This window comes from Macaca thibetana, chromosome 3 (assembly GCF_024542745.1).
Source record: "Macaca thibetana thibetana isolate TM-01 chromosome 3, ASM2454274v1, whole genome shotgun sequence".
Taxonomy (NCBI): Eukaryota; Metazoa; Chordata; class Mammalia; order Primates; family Cercopithecidae; genus Macaca; species Macaca thibetana.
In genome coordinates, this window is record NC_065580.1 from 42,514,998 (window position 1) to 42,536,569 (window position 21,572).

The 21,572-nt window shown below is 40.6% G+C and overlaps 1 protein-coding gene across 1 annotated transcript in view; it reads right to left on the bottom strand.

Annotated features, from left to right (window-relative positions):
* Positions 1 to 16,932, bottom strand: part of MET (MET proto-oncogene, receptor tyrosine kinase) — a 116,739-nt gene extending 99,807 nt beyond the window's left edge. The window contains exon 1 of the mRNA XM_050785128.1: positions 16,732 to 16,932. The gene's annotated coding sequence lies outside the window, so the exon portion shown is untranslated. The remainder of the gene's footprint in view (positions 1 to 16,731) is intronic.
* Positions 16,933 to 21,572: the final 4,640 nt, after the last annotated feature.

Genomic DNA, 21,572 nt, shown 5'->3' on the forward strand with positions numbered 1-21,572 from the left:
ATACAGGTGGCTATAGGAGATAAACAAGTTAAGCTTCGTACAGGAATGATTTGCATGTGTTATAATTAATGTTTCCAGGGGGTGCTCTAAACAGTTTCTTGGTTATTACACAAATGTTGTTTCTTTGACAGATAGTGCTTTTATTCAGATTCTTATCAGCTTTTGCATCCCCTCTTAGTCCTATAATCATTTAAAAAGTTGAAAATTGCTGCCTCTTAGCATAAGAAAAAGCCAATTGTAGGCCGGGCGCGGTGGCTCACGCCTGTAATCCCAGCACTTTGGGAGGCTGAGACGGGCGGATCACGAGGTCAGGAGATTGAGACCATCCTGGTTAACATGGTGAAACCCCGTCTCTACTAACAATACAAAAAAAAAAAAAAATTAGCGGACGTGGTGGCGGACGCCTGTAGTCCCAGCAACTCGGGAGGCTGAACCAGGAGAATGGCGTGAACCCGGGAAGTGGAGCTTGCAGTGAGTCGAAGTTGCGCCACTGCACTCCAGCCTGGACGAAAGAGCCAGACTCCGTCTCAAGAAAAAAAAAAAAAAGAATAAGCCAATTGTGCATTTTCTAGTTGTAACATATGATTGAGACCATTATCCAACTCTGATATGGCAAGAGTAAAGATAAAAAGAATAGAATGCCATTATATCCTCAAGATTATCCTTTATAAATTCATATTCTGTCAGCAAACATCTTTGTCCTTTTAAGAATGGTTGAAAGTACTCAACTTCTGGGAAAGAAGAATAAATGGACATTTGTTTTCACCATTGTGCATAATGTAAAAAATATTGTTCAGAAATTACGTTGAACTCTCAGAGCCCTGATTGACAGATGGGCTTTTGTCCCATTAATAAATTGTAGGTCAAACAAAAATGTTTCATTGCCATTGAAAGTGTGAAGGTTGAACTTCCCCAATGTAAAGAAAGTGCTAAAATGCATGAAAACCTATACAAGTACTTTTTTTTTCATATTTTTCAGCCAAATGAATGGACATAATTTTGTGATTCAGACTGTGTAGTAGTGTTACCAATTTTTGTTCAATTAATCCAGGAACACTGAATAACATAAATCCACAAATCACATTTGAGAAACATCTTTCCAAGTCTATATATTAAAAAAAAAAAAAAATGATAAGCCAAGCAACCTTTGCCGGTTGCATTCAACTACAGGGTTTGGAAAGGATAAACCGACTGAACAGTCAGAATGTGAACCACTGAAGGGAGACAAGTTGGAGAGGAAGCTGGTACATTACTCACGAATGAATCAGACATTCCCTCCCTCCTTGTTTGAAAATGTCCTCGGCATAAAGCATGGTACAATTCCAAACGAGGAACTGTGCTCAGGATTGAATTTATATGACTGATCAGTTTCCTTTGCTGTTATCGAAAGCAGATATCAGATGGCTGTGGAGGAATGCAGGTGGTGAGTGAACCCCATTCTTTTCATAGAGGCTGTCACATAAAGAAAGAAAAATCAGCACGCAGAGACAGAGAGACAAAGGGGAGAGGTGTGAGGGTGCCAAAGGCCAGGGCCCCTCTTGCCTGAAAACGTAGAGCCTTTGAATGAGGTGGGCGTTCCTTGTAATGCTATTTTTCTCTTAGGTCTGAAATTATTTTGCTTATTTTGCTCACACCTGAGAAATTTTTCTGGAAATCAATGTTTGCAAGTAGACTCTGACACTGAAATGAACTAAGGTCTCTTTTTCACGATCAAAATTGTCAGTATATGACCTTTTCTTATTTAGGCAAAGTAGACAAGAATTGTTAGAAATCATGAGAATACTGTGAATGTGAAGGAATAGCCCCTGGTCATATCTTGTACAGATGTGGATTCCTTGGGTGAACATAATGCAATTCTAACAGTGTTGGAAGAAGAATTAAAGCATATAAATAGCATTATGTTGAGGTCAATATGTCACCAGAAAATAAAGAACAAAACAAAACAGTTTACAAAAATCTTAAACACTTTTAAACGAATAGAGAATGCTGAGCAAATGGATTCTCGTAAAACTAGGATAGTACAGAAAAATAAGTACAGAATCCAATTTCTGAAACTCAGTAAACACTCTGGATCCTTGAAAAATCAATAAAGCAAAAGATTAGGACAACCTGAAAACAACTGTGCTCAGGATTGCATTTATGTAACTCATCAATTCAAGGAAAAGCAATTCAGGACAGGTTGTGTGTATATAGGCGGTATGTGTGTTTATGGGAGAGGAGAGAAACAGAAGAGAGAACAGAGGGCAAGAAATGAAAACAAATAACTTTTCCAACCATACAGGTGTTGCCCCTTGACTGGGAATCCCCACCTTCCACCCACAACACTCCCAGGCTGTGTGTAAAGGTGTGAGCATGTCAGTGGAGCAGCACGGGGAAGAAGAGCTAACCACACAGACAGAAAGCGGGGCCAAGGAGTATTTCAGAGGGATACTACTTGAGCTGTGTCTTGCAGGATAAGTTGGAGCTGCTCAGGCGCAGCTGAGGTAGGGGACAGACAGTCTGGATGGAGTGGACTTGCACACAGGCACCTGGGGAGAAGGTGCAGGGTTGCCCAGGAAGTTGCAATTTGTATAGAGGCCAGGTGGGCCGGGTTGACAGTGGAGGAAGGTATAAGGTTCGGCTGCGGCCACATTACAGAAAGTCTGATATGTTTTGTTGAAGAGTCTCCAGAGAATCCCGAAATCCATCTCTCCAATATCACTTTTGTCTATGCAACAGCTATTTAAGAGCAAATTTGACCAATATTTACTGGGATCCTACTATGCGTCAGATGCTTGGGATACATCAGTAAACAAAACCCAACACCCCTGCTCTTGTGGAACTTACATTTTAGCTGGGGGCAGCAATTAATACCCATAACAAGTTGATGATGTAGTGTTTTAGAAGTTGATGTGTGTTACAGGGAAAAACAAAAAGTAAGGTTGGGGCATCAGAACTGCCTGGAGGAGAGGTACAGGGATAGCTTTGTAGTTTGGAAATTGGGAAGATGGCTTTTCCCAGCTGAGATGGGAAAAGAGATTTCTGGGCAGAGGCAAGAAGGAAGACCTAAGTGTGTCTGGTGTGTCTGAAGCACAGCGAGGGGGCCGGTAAGCCTAGACTTTGGTGACCGGGAGCTGAGATCAGACAGGACGAAGAAGCAGAGCATCTAAGGCCATGCAGGCCCCCGGGAGATTCAGGTTTTTATTGGAGTGAAATGGGGAGTCATTGCAGGGTGTTGAACAAGGAGGGGATTATGTTGGAATGTAATCACCTCGATCGTGTGGGAGAGAAGACTGCTAGAGGCTGAGGGGCAGTTCAGGGCAACAGTGGAGTGGTGAGGCCAGCTGGGAGGCTCCTGTGGTGTTCCAGGAGGGGGACCTGGTGGCCTGGGCCAGGAAGGAAGGGGAGAGTGGGGAGATGTGGCCGAATTCCGGTTCTATTTTGAAGACAGAGCTAACTATTTTGTCACATGCCTCAGATCAAACTCCATCCTGATTTACTGATGGAGTCAGATCTGAGGCATGTGAGAAAAAAAGGAGTCAATAATATGCCAAGGATTTTGACTTTTTTAACAGAGAGAATGACTTTGCCAGTTACTGACATGCAGACTCTGGTTGGTGAAGCATGTTTGTAGGATATGAGGAGACCAGGAATGTAGTTTTGCCCATGATGGAGGTTTTTTTATTTTTTATTTTTTGACATGGAGTCTCACTCTGTTGCCCAGGCTGGAGTGTAGTGATGCGGTTTTGGCTCATGCAACCTCCGCCTCCCAAGTTCAAGCGATTCTCCTGCCTCAGCCTCTTGAGTAGCTGGGATTACAGGCATGCATCACCACACCCGGCTAATTTTTGTATTTTTAGTAGAGACAGGGTTTCACCATGTTGGCCAGGCTGGTCTTGAACTCCTGACCTCAAGTGATCCACCCACCTCAGCCTCCCAAAGCGCTGGGATTACAAGCAAGAGCCATTGCGCCCAGCCTGACAGATATTTTTTAGGCATCTAAGTGGAGATGCCAGGCATGCAGTTGGATGTTTGAGTCCCGAGGTTAAGGAGAAAGGTCTGGGCTAGAGATTTAAATTAAGAAGTTGTCAGCATGTAGACGTCATGAAAAGCCATGAGAGTGGATGGGACCTCTGAAGAGAGGAGTGTAGAGAATGAAGAGAGGAGGACTGAGTGCTGGTGCCACCAAAGCTAATAGGCCAGAAGACAAAGACAGATGGGACAAGAGACCAAGAAGGAGCAGTTGGATATCCTTCTGGTACCTTCATCTACTCCCACAAAACCTGGTCTCCCTCTCTGTATCCTACCTCAGTGCTGAACATGTCCCATATTTCCAGGACATCACCCTTGATGCCCACATACGAGTATTTTAAACATGTCCATCTCCTTATTGGTTTCCATGCCCATGGTCAGGGCAGTGTCACTTCATACCTGGATTACTACAACAGCGTCCTCGCTGGTCTTCCCTCTCCGTTCTCAGCCTGATCATCTTCCCCCTAGCATACCAGAGATATCTTTCTAAACTGACAATTTGACTATGTCACTTCTTTGCTGAAAAAAAGGTCAACCCCTTGACAGAGCTTACAAGCCACATATCATTTGTTTCTGCCCTACTCTCCAGTCTTGCTTCTTGCCATCACCCCATTAGAAATCTAGGCTCTGGCCACTCTGCCCTCTTCAGTTCTTGAAGCAAGCCATGTGCTCAGCCACTCTGGGTTTCAGCACATGTGGATCCCTCTTTATGGATATTCTTGCCCTCAACTTCACACGGATAAGTTGTCGTCTCTCTTTAAGCCTCATCTTAGGGAACAGTTCTGGGAAGCCTTCTCTGATGCCTCTCTTACCCTCTAGTAAGGAATTAGGAACTCTCCCATGTGCTCGAACATCAAACCGATCTTCCCCTTATCTAGCCTTTATCATGCTATACGGTAACTTATTTATCTGTGTCTCCCATCAGAGCGTAAGCTCCACTTTTAGCCCTTAGCATAGTGTCATTACATGGCACTTGGTAAGCATTAATTGAATGAATGGACAACAGAATCAATTAATATACGAAAGAATGTTCCTGAACAAAGTTCATGGAAACAAAGCATTATGGAAAGAAAGGAAGGACTAGATTACACAGATACTAAAGTGACAAAAATTATGTGGGAATGATTCAATATGGATTTTGATTGTAGAGGAGACTGAAAAGCCAAGAATGGCTAAAAAAATGTCTCTCTGGGTATCATAAACCAAGGTAAGGAAAACAGGGAGAGGAGACTTTGAGGGTAAAGATAATTAGTTGAGTTAATAACCCTGAAGCTACACTGAGGCAGCTTCTGGTCATCTAAGTGGAGGAGTCTTTAAAGTAGCTGACAACATGAAAGTGGTGGTGTAGAGAAAAAAAGGAAGTGAGAGAGAGAGCGGTTTGTGAACCACTCGTCCATCGGTGTACTGGAAGTCACTGAGAGATCACTTGTGAATGTGTTCTGTAAGTAGAAAGGAGGAATTCAGACGGAGCCTTAAAGAAGACTAGAATCTAAACTTTATGTTCTAAAGGGTAAAAAGAAAAATTGTAGGCAAAGAAAATGTGGAGAGGTAAGTTAAAGGAGAACTTTCAAGGAGAAATAAAATGTATAGTGTCAAATTCTACAGAGGGGTCAAAAGGGATGAAAACCAGTGTCCATCAGATATGGCCATGAGGAGGGCACTGGTGATTAGAATGAGGACACTTTCTTGGGCGTGTGGAACAGACTGCTTGAGTTGAATGACTTAAGAATGAATGGGAATGAAGAAAGTAGAGAAACTGAGTTAGACATTTATTTTAAAGAATTATTTATTTAAAGGATAAAATGGAAACAGGAGTGACTACTTAAGGAAATTGTGTATTCAAGATCCTATCAGGATGCCTGACATGTGTGCTTTATTTCTTTCTAGAAGAATAAGTAAGTTGAGTAAGAGGTGAATGAAAAATAATGAAGCCATGGAATACTATGCAGACATAAAAAAGAATGAGATTCTGTCTTTTGCAGAAACATGGATGGAGCTGGAGGCTGTTATCCTTAGCAAACTAACAAAGGAACAGAAAACCAAACACTGCATGTTCTCACTTCAAAGTGGGAGCTAAATGATGAGAACCTATGAACACAAAGAAAGAAACGAGACATTGGGGTGTATTTGAGGGGGCAGAAGATGGAGAAGAGCAGAAAAGATAACTATTGGGTACTAGACTTAATACCTGGGTGACAAAATAAACCCTGTGACATGAGTTTACCTATGGTACAAATCTTCACATGTACCACTGAGCCTAAAATAGAATTTTTTTAAAAAAGAAAAATGGTGAGGGAGATTTTAAAGATGGGAAGAGTTGTAAGGTGGGTAGGATACATGAAGGAGGTGCTCAAAGGTGTGGGGAAGAACAGGGTCAAGACTTAGGTAGAAAAGACTGTTTCATCCTTTGAGACAGAAAGAGGTAATAATGGATGACATGGAAACCACTTAGGCTTGTGTTTACTCTCTAAAATATAAGGAAAGATCTTATACTGAGAATAAGGGGAGCCCAAAAGATGCAAGAGCTTAAGAAATGGTGAGAGTTTGGAATCACTGCAGTGGGCATGGCGAAAAGTGGGACTGGAGACGTGCAAACAGACTTTCTGGTTAAGAGAAGCAGGTGCTATGAATTGGGCAAAATTGGAAAGAACAAAACAAGAGTGAAAGTTCACTCCAGGTCATCCCTTACCCTAATGCACAATGCCCATTCTCATTGAATGTCTACACTGTCAGTAGGCAGTCTTGGGCATTAAATGGTTACATAATTATGAACTCAGTGGTAAATTCCTTGTCATGTTTATATAATTCATCAGGTCTATGGGCCCTTATTAAGAGAAAATGCCAGCATTTGATTATTTTTATTTCAAAACCAGTTTTATTGAATTCTGCAAGGAATTACTTCAGGGAAAAGAAAACACATTGAAACAGATACTCTCCTCTCTTTTCAATAAAGCCAACAGTCTAAAGATGTTAAAGAAATGAATCACATATAACGATCATCTAACTCTGAAAATTAAAACCCATTTAGGGATTATGAAGGAACCTTGATCCTGGATACCAATTTAAGTTATTTGTCTAATATCTTTAATAACATTTGGAAAGTAATGAATCAACTTATGACATAGATTCAAGGGCTGTCACCTTTCATTGTCATTAATGAAACTGGGATTTTATCTGCACTTTTCTGGTGATTTAAAGAACAATTTTTTTTGGTAAGCTCTTTGAAGACCAAAAGAATGTTTAAAATCACTGGGCCTTGACGTACAGATTTCAATGAACAATAATGCAAGTATGTGTTAGTGAGACTGAAATAAAATTTAGAAATATCTTAATTTTGACAAGACAGAAAGGGAATTTTTGAAAAGTCCAAAATGCATATTCATTTCTGTTAGGAGGAAGCTTTTTTTTTTTTTTTTTTTTGTCGACAATCTCTGCTTTTGTTACTTCTTTACATAATTCAATAGAACTTAAAATATCATACTATTTGATGCTCATTAAAAACAACAACAGCTAAGGTAATATTTTGAGCCCAAAGGTTCGCCTAGGTCCTAAGTAATCATATTGGTTTGCTGTCTTTGTATTAACCAGAGAGTTGTGAGACCACAGGCTCACTTCGGAGAGTGTAGCCATTGGCTGGAGCCAAATGGATTCTGTCTGAAGAATGACAGTGGCTCACCTAAGACCCTCAGAGGAGCAAAAAGACAGGCAGTGAAGGCAGGCCTTGATAGAAGCTTTCCTTGAATCTTTATATCATTGTCTGAATTCATGTTTAGAATAGAAAAATACAATTTCTACATCCATGCTAGTATGAACTTTGTATAGCCAAGGACCAAAGAAATGGTCTCAACGCAATATCCTCAAGGAAAGCTAATATATATCCCCAGAGACAATATCCCAGTGGAAAAGGATTACAAATACAGGTTTGAGGGCCATAACTTTTGGTCCCAACAGGAATTTATAGATTATAATGAGCTGATATGCTAGAACATTTCAGTCATGAAAATGGTGTAAAACCTTTATAAATTTGCCTGAGTTTTCTTTTCATATTTTGATTTCCTCAGAGAAAATGGAATTTCATTTAGAGTTCCTGGGAGTAGATAACAGAGTGCTTAGCACATGCCTCTGACACTCAGAATAAAAGCTTTTTCTACTTCTGTGACATATCCCTGCTATTCTTCCTGGTAACTGAGGGGAGGACAGACTAAGAGGCCCAATTTAGGACTGGGTAGGTGATAGTCTATCTTTCCCCAGAATTAAATCATGTGTAACACAAGTTGGTAGAAATTTAGACTTTGCTTACCCTGGGCCCTACCATTTTCCCTTGAGCTTTACTGTATTCCACACCCTCCCTCCCCCACTTTTTCTCAGACAGGGTCTCTCTTTGTCACCCAGACTGGAGTGCAGTGGTATGATCTCAGCTTACTGCAGCCTTGGCCTTCCGGGCTCAGGTAATCCTCCTATCTCAGCCTTCTGAGTAGCTGGGACTACAAGTGTGCACCACCATGTCCAGCTAATTTTTGTATTTTTTTAAGAGGGGGGTTTTGCTATGTTGCCCAGGCTGGTCTCAAACTCCTGAGCTCAAGCAAACCACCCACCTTGGCCTCCTAAAGTGCTGGGATTACAAGCGTGAGCCACTGTGCCTGGCCTATTCCCCATTATGACCTGCCCCTTTGCTACTTAGAATTCAGGCAGCCTGATTCTTAATGGTACACTCTCTTTATGACTTACGGTACACTCAAGCCCATGACCCTTCAGCATATCCTGCCCACCTTTCCCCTTCCTTTGCCTCATTGATCCAATATCCCACCTAAACCTCCAGCCCTTCTCTTTATTATCTACTTTCTATATATGGCATAAGAATTGTCGCAAAAAATCTTTCTTAAATTGAACTACATTTTCCCAGCTGTTCAAATACTCAGGTAGTCATTCATTTTTCAAGTTGTGAGACCTTTACATTGGAGTTTTAAAAGTCATATAAATATGAATGTGTACAAAAACACTGATATATGATTTATTACTGATGGTTTGGTTTCACCAATGAAATAAAAATTAGGCATGTCTAAACAAAGCTGTATAAATAAGTCACTGCTGATACAGTGCTATCTACAATTACATGTCAAAACAAGCTGTAATGATGATGTATTTAGTAAATCTTCAGGTTAACCTAAGAGAATCTCTATTTTAAGACCATATTAACACAGTTTTCCTTTTACCCCCCTGCCCCCTCAAGATATAAGAAATTGCCAATTCCATCACCCTAAATATGATACTAAAACAACATGCTTTTCATCAGGAAAGGTTTTCTGAGGATAAAATGTGATGAGTCATTAGAAACTCACTATATGGTATCAAGAAAGATCTCAATGCCTATGTTTTAGCATGATAGTTTATTTCTTTATGAGAGAAGGAGCTGCTGTCTCCAAAGCAGCCATTCTTTAATCATGTCATTTGAAATACACTTAAAGCTATGTCGAATTCATATAGGAAGTCTAGTTACCAGAAAATACACATTCACAAACAGGAAATCTAACTACAGCAAGAAGGTGTTTTCCCCCCACACAATAGAGTTCAAAGATGTGTCATCCATGTAATTTGGAGCAATACCCAACACCACTCTTATGGCTGAGTATTCCTCTCTCCCTTCTCCTATATTATGACAACTTGTGATTATAGCATTATGCTTTCTAAGCCTGTTTGGACTTGCTGCTCTTGCTTATACGTACAAGCGACCTGCCCTTTTTCTGTGCATAGCTTTCAATCAGTAAGCATGTTAAGGTGGGAGGAAGGATGATAGGAATAGTAAAAGGGGAAAAATCAATTTTTCCAGAAAGCATATGGCAACAACTGAATATTTAATCAAATTAGTCTAGAAATTCCTTCCTATTTTCAGCACTCTGTTCAAGGCAGTTGCTTCATGGTGCAAAATGAATTTCAATAAATGTCATATATTTAGTAAGACGGCTTATTTTAAAAATTTGTCGAACGAGGTCACTGACTCAGAATAGATCTCATTCCAAGGTATGACAGATGGATATCAATATTGAATAGAAGAACTGACATTAGCTAGAAGTTTCTGGGCAGAAGAAAGAGTCATTCATTTAGCTCTCTACAAAATATTTACTGATTACCTACTATGTGCCAGAATAAAATCATAAATATTTGGGCTGTGTATTTGTATTATAAAACAGAGAGAAAATGCGTCAAAATAATTTCCTTGGGGTTAGTAAGGATTACAACTGAATATCACTGGTAAACAAGGACTTTAAAAAGTACTTACAATTTTCACATTGCATCATTCAAACATCCATACTGTCATGGTTGCAGGATTTTAGACCTAATCAGATTTTTGAGGATGCTGTTTACTGACGCTTAGCAAAAACCAACTTCCTATTTTTTTCTGGAACAAAAAGCCCTTACACAATTTTAAAGATTTCTTGGACATCAAAGAGCTTAGAGGGACATACAGTTTGTGAGTAATGATTTAAGATCTAGTGAATCAAAAACACAAGGATTAAATTTCCCTTAAAAGACCCCTAGTTTTAAAATTTAATAGCTAAAATGCTGATCTAAACACACTCTGGTCCCAAGCAAAGCCAAAACTTATTTTTAAAGCTAGGTTGAATTGTCTTATGGAACTAAAACTTGGCTGGGTTTTCCTTTCCCACATGAGTAGGCCTCAAAGGAGGCAACCTATCTCTAATAAATTTACCACTTCTCTTTTCCTCTAACTTGCAAAGACTATACTATTTCAAAGGTCTCAGCTTTGAATGCCTTTCTTTACATTTCTAATAAAATATTAAAAATTAGAAATATTCCACAGTCTTATCGAACAGTTATTCCCCCAAGTCATTCTTTTTTTAAAAAACATACAATTTCCAATTGGACCTGAGAGTCTAGGTGCTGCCTCAGAATTCCAACTATCAGGGAGTAGGAGACCATTTCAAAACAGGAATAGGTCACTGATCTTAATATGTGCACTGTATGTGCACTGTTTCATGATATATTATTATATTTGCATTTAAAATAGTAGGAAGAAATACAGTACATAATCTTCCTTTCTAACACAGTGGCCTTCTGGAGGGCTGCTAGCTTCGGCATTTCACTGAGATTTTAGGATTAAAGGAAATAAGTCAGCGCACAACCTGTGAGTTTTTATTCCTTTGGAAAAACAGATTTTAACACGGATCTGATTGCTTTTAAAGGGCACTGGAAACCAGCAGGGCAGTACATGTTTTGAGTTTCAATGGTAGGTTAATAACAACGGGTGAAGTTCAGTCATTTCCAGAGACAGAGAGAGAGAGAGAGAGAGAGAGAGAGAGAGAATATTCCAAAAGGTGGAGTTTATCCTGAATCAGAGAACTTGGAAATGAAATTGACGCATAAAGCCATGATGCATTCAGGTTTCAGAAAATGACTACTTCAGTTTAAGAATGACAAAACTAGATTACCCTTAGTTTAGAAATGTACATAGTTTGATGTAAAGTATGTGGGCTGATGAGTTTAGAAAAATAACTACGTGCCAATAGGAACTGACATAAAATATTGGTTTTAAAAAATTTGCTTAGTTAATTTTCCAGAGAATTGCAGTTAATTTTCTGAGAATTTTAGAAAATAAAATATTTTGTAGAAGCAGTCCTGGGGCTCTTGGGCCACGCATGCTGCTGCAGTTGGGACCATCAGGAGCCCAATCTGGCTTGCAGACTTTCTGCCACTGTAAGCTGTAGGGTGTTTTAAAGACACTGAGTCAACATTTTAACACTGGGAGAGTCCTAGCTTCTCTTGAAAATTTGAAAGATACCACCACATGGGCCCAGGCCACACACTGAGCCTCACAGCAGCTCCCATCACGCCCAGCTGTGACTGCCCCTATGCTTTTCCTAAGCAGTTTGTCAATCCCTAGTGAAACAGTTAGTTTTCCTCATTTAAATTACCTGTTTACAAATCTTGATACAGATATAAATAGGGGAATAAGGGAAAAGGAAGAAAAGAGGAAGAAAATCCAATGCAGTGACTTAATACTGGAAAGGAAAAGGAAGGAGAGTGAAGGGGAAAGAAAGAAGTGCATAGCAGACAGAAGCTGCACACCATCAGCAACTGCCTCTTGCTGTCTTTACATTTACACTGTGGAAGGGATCAGCGAAAAAAAAGCCACGGGTATCGCTCTCAACAAATCCCACTGCGCCAGGCTCACAGTGTGGAAAATAAGAAGGAAAGTTGTCCGAATGGAGCAATATCTCTGATAGAGGATGGAGTATGGGATGAGATCAGGTGAGTGCCAAAAAAAAAAAATAATAATAACAAAAAAAAATCTGGATCTTCTTCCATGTCACATAAACCAAGAGATGGGGGCCACTCTTGTATCTTCATCTTTAACATGGTAGCTAATGAGGGCGGGCACTGTCCAGGTATTTCCCTACAAAAACAGGGGCACTGTTCAGGTATCTCCCTCCAAAACCAGGGACTCTATGGACAGTTGTGCAAGCTGTGAACTCCACAATTTCAGCAAAAACAAGATGAGAATCGCACTCCTGAGAAGTGCTCCTGATATGCGCCTGGCTCACTTCCTCATCTCCTTCAGGCTCTAGCCCAAAGCCCACCTTTGAAGACAAGCCTTCCCTGACCTCACTACTGATTTTTTCAACCACCATCCCACTCCCTCTTATCCTTGACAGTCCCTATTCTCTTTTCCATTTTATTATGCTTGAAGCTATTGTCATCACCTGACATACAACACATTTTAGTTATGTATTTCTTTGTTTGCCAACTCAATAGAACAGAGTGTCATGAGGTTAGAGATTTTTGTCTGTTTTATACTCTGTGGAAATGCCAGATTTTAGAACTATGCCTGGTAGGTTGTCAAAAAATTATCCTGAATGAATGACTAAATTTTCATTCACATTCTTGGAGTACAAGAACCTCGCTTCCACGATAACTTGTGATTCTCTAAACACGTTTCATAATTGCTATCCTTCATTATATTAGGAGATATACATTTTCAGATTCTATTGCCCATTATATAATTGCCTATGGGCCCTATAGCTACATAATTTATTACAGAGAGTAAAATCAATGGGAGTAACCTACATAAACATACTTGCACACATTTATGCAATCACAGAGAGAAATATGTGTACCTGGGTATGTGATTACAAAGTAAACTGTTTTTCATTTCACTGTTCTCACACCTCCTGCTACAAATGCCACACGTGATTTTTTCTCTCAATTAAGTTTTACAGCTTATAAAAGCACTTTCTTCATTTTGTCCCATGAAAAGCAAAGTAGTCAGATTTTACTGGATGTTTTTATTGAAACAAATCCCAAGGGGAATATACTAAACTGTTTAACACAGCTGAAAAGATATCTGAGAATGGGCTTTCTGATAGAAGGATAGATTACAAAATTATTCACGGCTCTTAATCTGATAACAGGAGCAGAATGCCCCACACATATGAATGAAACCTTTTCTTGGTATGTCTCACTACAAACAAAAAAAGAAAAGAAAAGAAAAAAAAAAAAACTGGAGAAGGAACTGGAAAAAAGAGAAAAGAAAAAAGAACTGGAGAAAGAGAAGGTGATAAATACTCCAGGGACTAGATATGTTATATTCATCATTTATCACTACCTTAAGCATCCCTAATTATACCTCCGTGGAAAATGTTTCCAATAGTTGATGGCTGGGGAGAAGTGGTACGATGCTATTGAAATAGCATGGAGTAGGCTCAAGCTCAGTTTCCTTGTCTATAACCTGAGAATGTTAAGATATTATCAGACTTGCCTATCTTGTAAGGTTGTTTTGGTATCAGAAAGATGATGTATGCAGAAGCAGCCTGAAAATCTTAAGGTTTTCAAGTTCCAATCTTTGATTTTTTAAAAAAAATTCTATTATTTCATAGCAAATAGGATGATTTCAAAAGTGTTTCTCGTGTGATGTCCTCTTAATAATTATGAATTTGGGTTCATTTTATATGTGATGTTTGTCTGTATATCTAGATTGTAAACTTCTCAAGGGCAGATTCCATTTTTTTCTTTTAAAGAAAATGCTGTAGTACCTAGCACATATGATACTCAACCTATAGGTCCTAGCTATTTTTGTTTGGGCAAATGTGGATCTGGCAGCAGCTCAGTGTCAGTTGAGAACACATCATCAAAGTGATTCTGAACTAACATTAGTCAGTGTATCTATCATCTATTACTGAGAAGTGACTATTTATTTTGCACTGAGCAAAACCCATGAAGAAACTCTGCCCTGAGGGCTTGGTGTCAAAAATACTAGTTTCAGCATATACCAGCCAGGAAAAGAAGGCTCACTTCCTGACACTTGAGTTTCTATATACATTTTCTCCCCTTAAGAGGGCACAATGAGGAAATTGAGTATCCCATGAATAAACACAGCAGAACAAGGAAATCTTAGGGATTTAGACCATGGAAAAGAAAGCGTAGATGGCTCTGGTGAGAATCACTAAGCCTAATGCCTAAAGAAGAAACCAGCAAACTGGGCTGGAGAAATGGGGGCACAGAAGGCCTTGAAAGCAGCTCTGACCAAACCAAAGGAAAAGGTTGAGTAGGAAGAGGACAGAGAAATGGGAGGTAATCCGAATGTGTGAGGAACTGTGCTCACCATGGGGGTGTCATCACGTCCTTGGTGCAGCCACTTGGAGAAAATGAGCCAGTTAGAGGATATTAGCCCCTCTGAGTTATTCACCTTGTTTTGAGATGACCACATTTGAGAAAAAGTGTATTTGAGACTATTATGTAGTTCTGCAGAAGGATAATTAGACTAATGCTATTTCAAACGCTATTTTCACAACAGCTAAGGAAATTGAGTTTTGAAATGTATTTCTTAGTTTAGCCTTCATTAAGACAAAAATTTTTTTAAAGACTTCAAGATTAATGCAAGGCATATACTTACATAGTCTTAAAAGGAATTTATAAAATATGGGTATTTCTCCTGCTTAGCAAAGGGTCATTTTTCTCTATTATAGGTTTAAAAGTAGTGAAAATATTAGTTATGAGCTTTCATATTGACTGGCTGTGATTAATCTGCTACATTTTTATCATGAAGATAAACTCCATCCACTAATTTTGAAAGCATGTAGTATACATCTGATGTAAACCCCTATTGCCATGTATCAAGAACAAAGCAATTTTGAAAAAGCAGTAGTCGGTAGACCATCTTCTATATGCCACAAATTCCATCATGTTAAAAGCAAAACATATTTAAGTTAATAACTATAGCTTATGCACCATTAAGTTTGAAAACTGAATAGAATTTTTAAAACACCAGCACATTTTATAGGCTATCAGACACATTTTTCGTACTACAAAAATTTCTTATGAATGATGTAAATTTTCCCTCTGTTATTCAGCAGTTTAAAAAGAATGAACATTGAATACACCACAGACTTGCAAATGATAGGAACCAAAGTACCTCACTTATGTTCCATTATGGAAGTTTACATGTTCAAAACAAAGCTCAATTAGCTTAAAACAAGCAAGGAAAGCTATGTACCTGTAAATAATCCAAGCACCACTTACACTATTTACATAAAAATGCAATTTATGTCCTTGTAGCACATAGAAACACGATGTACATCATTTTCAGATCATCTTCATGCAGAAAAAATTCATTAGTCAGCTATAATAGTTTAGCTGTAAGGGGATATAATGTTTTTCTGAATCCATTTGCATGGCAATGTGCATGTGTCTGGCTGATGGAAGCGACAGAATAAACCTCCACCCAAAGCTACAGAATGTGAACAGTCTTCTTAAAATTCAAGAGAGGGTCCAGATAGTCTATATTGCCTCCAACGTCAGTTTTTACAATCCTCTCACATCCATGGACCATCTTAACATAGCAATTAAAGTATCTTGATTATTTTGCCTAAGAGAGTTGACAATATTTCATTCTGCCCGAGGGCTCCTTTGAACATAAAACTGTGATAAGGTAAAATACACTGGGCAACTATTCATGCGTGAGCCACTGGAGCCCTCTCCAACTGCCAAATTAGCAAATGGCTCTTTTAAAACATGAAAGATATGAATGGGAAACCGTACTTGGGAGTAAATTCTGCATTGACAATAGTCAGGGAAAGTACTTTCACTGGTGCTTTAATTATCGGGTCAGCACTACGACTGGCCACATTGCCCAGCCTCTGGTTATAATCTATTTCACCTAATAAGATAGATGTCCTCCACAAGCCCCAGAAAGAGATAAGGTACGATGGAAAATTGATGGATCACAAGCCCCGCGTGATTGCCAGAAATGAATTCAGACTTTCACAGAAACACCTACCCCTTGGAAGGACCCCAGCATAACACAGATAAAGCAAGGCTGGGAACAAGGAAACAGCTAGGCTCAAACCTTGCGGGCTGCATCACGGTGGGACGAGGATGACCGGATCCTTTTTGTAAGGGCTGAGTCAGATCCCAGCTTTAAAACTTGCTGGGCCATAACAGTCATACATTACCCACTGTCCCAGTGCCCCTCTCCCTCCTAAGTCATACAGGTGGCCATCAGAGGCAACACCCTAAAACGACAAGCCCCATTCTAGTTTCGTCCTCCCCTGGCCACGTCTCTCAGTTTCCGAAGCCCGTAAACTCTAGCCCACCTCCGTGGTTTTGCCCCCTGGAACAGCAGTCAGGTCTCTTAGGGGAACAAAGAAAGCAGAACCGCTGGGGCGAGGGCTGGGGTGCGGGATTTGAAAGGGGCTGCAGTTTTACCTTGCGGTGCCCAGGAACCAGTGGAGAAGTCAGCGGCGCAAAGACCACCCGCGCGCTCCGCGCCTCCCCGCCTCCTCGCAGCAAGTCAGCTGTCGCCCCGCATCTGGCTCGCGCCCTCCACTCGGCTCTGCATCTGCTCACAAAGCGCTCCGGGCGCCGCGGGCGGCGAGGGCCTCCGGGTCACCTGCGGCCGGGCCGAGCCCAGCGCCCCGCCCGCCCGCTCGCCGGCCGCGCTCCCTCCGCCCCTTCCCACACGCGCGCTGCCCTGCCAGTGACTCAGCCGGGCATCGGCGCGCGCGGCCCGTGGCGGCCCGGGCGCGTTGGGGCCGGAGGCACCGCCAGGCGACCAGACCGAGGCGCTCGCCTGCCCGCCCCAGCACGTGTACGTCTGCCTCGCGCGCTGTCCGTCCGCCTAGTCCGCGGGTTCCGAGGACCGCTGAGGTGGGGATTGGCACCACCCAGAGGGAAATCGGCCCCCGCCCTTCCTGCCGTCCGCGCCGCGCCTGGCCCCGCGGGGGTCGCGTTTCCTCCCGCCTCTGCCCCGCCCACGACAAGGTGAAACTTTCTAGGTGGAGAAGTTTTCTCGCCCTGGCTGCGCGCTCTCCTCCCCCAGCTCAGGCAGTCTGAAGTTAGCACAGCCGGAGATAAGCGGGACCGAGACTCCCCCTCCTGGCGCTTGGGAGGCGAGTGTCACCCCGGGCGCAGAGACAGGGCGCGCACCCTCCTGGCACTCCGCTCGCTGACCCCGGGAAGGGCGCGAGCTCTGCTCTCCGCTTCTCCCACGTCTCCGCTAACCGCCCCGCGCCCACCCGAGTATAGAGAGATTTGGGCACCGCAGACACAAGGAGTTCACTGTTAGAGGCGGAGGTAGAAGTGGATGGATGAATTGTCCCAATGATTTCATTATGCAACGATTATCCTCTACTGTAATAACTCAGATTTCTGCAAGGGAGAACAACAGAGGAGTTTAACCACGAGGAGACTTCCATTTCTTTTTCTTTTTCTTTTTCTTTTTTTCATAGCCAGAAGCAGACTGATTAAATAACTGGGCAAATAGCGATGAACAAGCAAAATAGAACAAAAGTTTAATTCTTGAATGTTGAAGTCTTACGATGATTTTTAAAACAGAGCTTTTGGGGCCTTGGTGAACTCTATTAGGTGTAATTGTGTTGGGATAACTTTATATTTCGCTATAAAAATTGACACCTACAAGAGTAAATGAACACTCAAAGGTATTAGGGATCTAAGGAACGGGCATTGCTGGTTAGGACTTGAATTCGTTCCGGCTCTTATATGGGCCTGTTCAAGCATCTCACACGGGCTTGTTCAATCACGGTAATAGATAATGAGACATAGATCTCTTCGTTATTGAAAGTCATGGGTTAAAATAACAGTTACTATGCAGGTTCAGGTCTTATTTACTACAGAATGGAAGATAGAAAAATACAGTGAGAATAGTTATCATTTCCCAAGTGCCAGGCATTACCAGAGGTTACATAAGAGTGATTTCAATCTTCAAAAGAGATTATCTCGTGATTGCCCAGTTTTATGGAAAAGGAAAGTTCCCGTTACGTTACTATTGAATTGAACCATTTTGCAGGTAAAGAAACTGAGTCCCTAAGAGTTCCCGGAAGAGTCACACATCTGGTTAGTAAGAGGGGCAAGGTTAGAACTTAGCTCTCAGCCCAGTCAGGTGTCCTTCACACCATACCAAGAGGCCTCCACTGGCTAAATAAACAACGCGACCTGACTGGAGATTTCCTGATACTGCATGGCATAATTTATCAATGACTACAGCTCCTTTAAAACAACAACAACAACAACAACAACAAAAACTAATTTACTGGTTATAAGGCACTTGGCCTATTTATGGACAGATCAATTACAGATTTTGGGTTCAGTAACAGCTTTCAATAAAAGGTGAATAAATTAATGAATTTAAAAAGTTTTACACACACACACACTCACACACACAGCCATGGTTGTCTAAAGGAATGATTAGAGTGCTGTTTCTATTTCCTGGTTTCCATAGCAATATGTTAACTGGATTTTTAGATCACATTATGTAGTTGCCTTAACAGGTTTTCTGAGTTTGAGTGCCATGATAAAAATATAAAAGAAAAAATTTACAATTAAAGTTGTAGAAAGACCCAGAAAAGCCAGTGCAAACTGGAAAATAAAATAGATGATAAATACAAACAACCTGTTATGTATTTTCAGCACTGAAGCTTCCTAGTTTATAATAACTAACAAAATTTCAATCCAATTTGAAACTGTATTGAAAATCATCATTTCACTTATTAACTGTAAATAAGGAGATAACATTTAATGAAAATAGCATAGCTAACGATAGCATAATTGAAAGTATCTGGGTGTGTGAAGGTCAAGTAATTTTTACACACTACCTAGACAGATTTGATTGGGCAAAGGTTTACAGATAATTTCAGATTTTTGGAAATGAATGGGAACAGATATTTCAAAAGGTAATAAGAGTTCTGTAATTCAATTTTGGTTTTGCAGCACTTTTAATTGTTGCTGTTTAACTTTCCTTGGGTTCATGGCATGGGTGACACACTGTATGATGAAGTTCTGTTGGTATTTTCTTAACCAAACCAAATCCCTTGTGGTCCACACTGTTGGCTGGCTAAGCCGGCACCTGTTCCCAACAAGATTTTTCTGTTCCTGCCTCCACTCGTGGGGCTGGAAAAGAGAAATACTTGCTTTCCCAGACTCCTTTGCAGCTAGACGTGGCCGTGTGATATCATTCCGGTAATGAGGTGTAAGCTGAAGTCTGCTGGGGCCTTGTGGGAAAGGGTTTAAGGCTGGTGCCACTCCTTTTTCTTTCTTGCTTCTTGATTTCATATATGAGGCCCAGTGAAGAACTATCCATCTTGTGACCAGCGTGCAGAAGTTGGTGCTGACATTGCTGGGCTACAGCACTATTGCCAGTACATACCTGCTTCCAGATTTCCTGTTTTGTGGGGAAAAACAAAAACAAAAACAAAACTTGTTCCAAACACTGGTAGCTAGGACTCCTGTCACTTGCAGCCAAAAGCAATTAAAACTGATAGACCTCCTCAAATGGGGAACAACACCTCCAAGACTGAGTTGAGCATAATAGTTAAGAGTTTTAGAACCAGACAACCTGGATTTCAATCCCAGCTCTGTCTCTTGCTAGCCGTGTAACTACAGGCCAGTGGATTACACTCTCTTGTGTGTCATCTGTGAAATGGGGATCATGATAGGGTTATTGTGAGGATAAAATGAGGAGCTACAAGTAGAGCACATGGAACAGTGTCTGGTAAAATATAAATGATCCAAAGGCATGAGTGGTTCTTATCCACCCACTTGTGGATAACATAATGTTGAACTATAAACAGGATCCCATCTCTTAACTTTGAGATGGGCCTAGTGGTAGCTGTGACGAAGACAGAGGAATAGCCACCTCTTGCTCTAATATGCCCCATCTTTTTTTCTCTCCCTTTAACAAATTAAAATTCGGATCTTTGAAGGCACTCTTGAAGTTGGTGTTGTTTTTGAAATAAAAATGAAAGCAGTCTCCTAAGAATAGGGGCTTCATGCTTGCAGTGTGTGGTGAAAAGGCCCCCAGACATACACAGGTGCACAGAATGTTTTTAAAAGTGTGAATTGTGGTAGAAAGACCATATGCTCTGCTGTTTGCCACTGACCTACCATCTTCTCTTAGGTTGCATTTGACCCACCTCTAATCTTGATGTCACTTTCTCCTGTAGGCATTAGGATCTGTGATCCCTGCCTTAAAGAGTAGTTACTCTGGAATGCCTTCTCTCACTCTGTTTTTCCCTTCCTCCTGCCCCATCACCCCTATTATTGTGCCGATAGCAAATGTCTCTACAAAAAGACAATAGAAGAATTCAGGTAATGACACCTAATATCTTTTCTGAGCACAAATAAAATTTGGAAATATAGGACTCCTATTACCTTTTCAGAGCTATGTCATGTACATTCAAATGTTGAAGGTTTTGAAAATCCATGTGATAAAACAAAACAGCAAAACCGAACCAAAAACCAAAAAAAACCTTCTTAACTTTGCTTACTTACCCTACCATCTCCCCAGTTTAATTGACCACAGAGTGCTTTGATTTTTCTTAATATCTTCAGTGTCAATTTCCTATAAAATTAGTTTTATAGAGTATACACTTTAGGAAACTTTGCCTTAAAAAATGGAACTGCCAGCTACAGAGGGTTAAAACTGGGCACTTTGGATATGAACTGCTTTTATGTTGATTTATATTGGTCATTTATGTGTGGCTGGGCTCTCTAAAAATAAATATGCAATGTTAAGTTATCTAAAAATATGACTGAGCATACTTAACATTGAGGACAAGAACAAGACTGCTAGGCTACAAGCTAAAGTATCACAATGTTAATTAGAAGACTTAGGAAATTGTAGGCAGAAAAATTAAAAATATATTACCATCTCCAACAGGGTGCTGCAATTCTGTTAGCGATTTGGTTTATTTTCACATCCAGCTTATGACCTCTCTCCGAAAATCAGGCAAAGGTATAATGAATTTAACTCTCATTTATTAAATGTGTACCATGTATTCATCATGAGTTTGGAGCTCTGCTAACATCCTCATTAAAAAAAAATCTCCAGAATAGGTATCATCCTTCTCGGTTTACATTGAGGGAAATGAGGCTCAGAGAGATCATGTAACCTATTCAAAGTCACACAGCTGTCTTAAGTCTGTGTCATTCCAGAATGACTGCACTTCCATTATAATTATTTATTTATTTATTTATTTTAATTGAGATGTAGTCTTGCTTTGTGGCCCAAGCTGCAGTGCAATGCAGTGCAA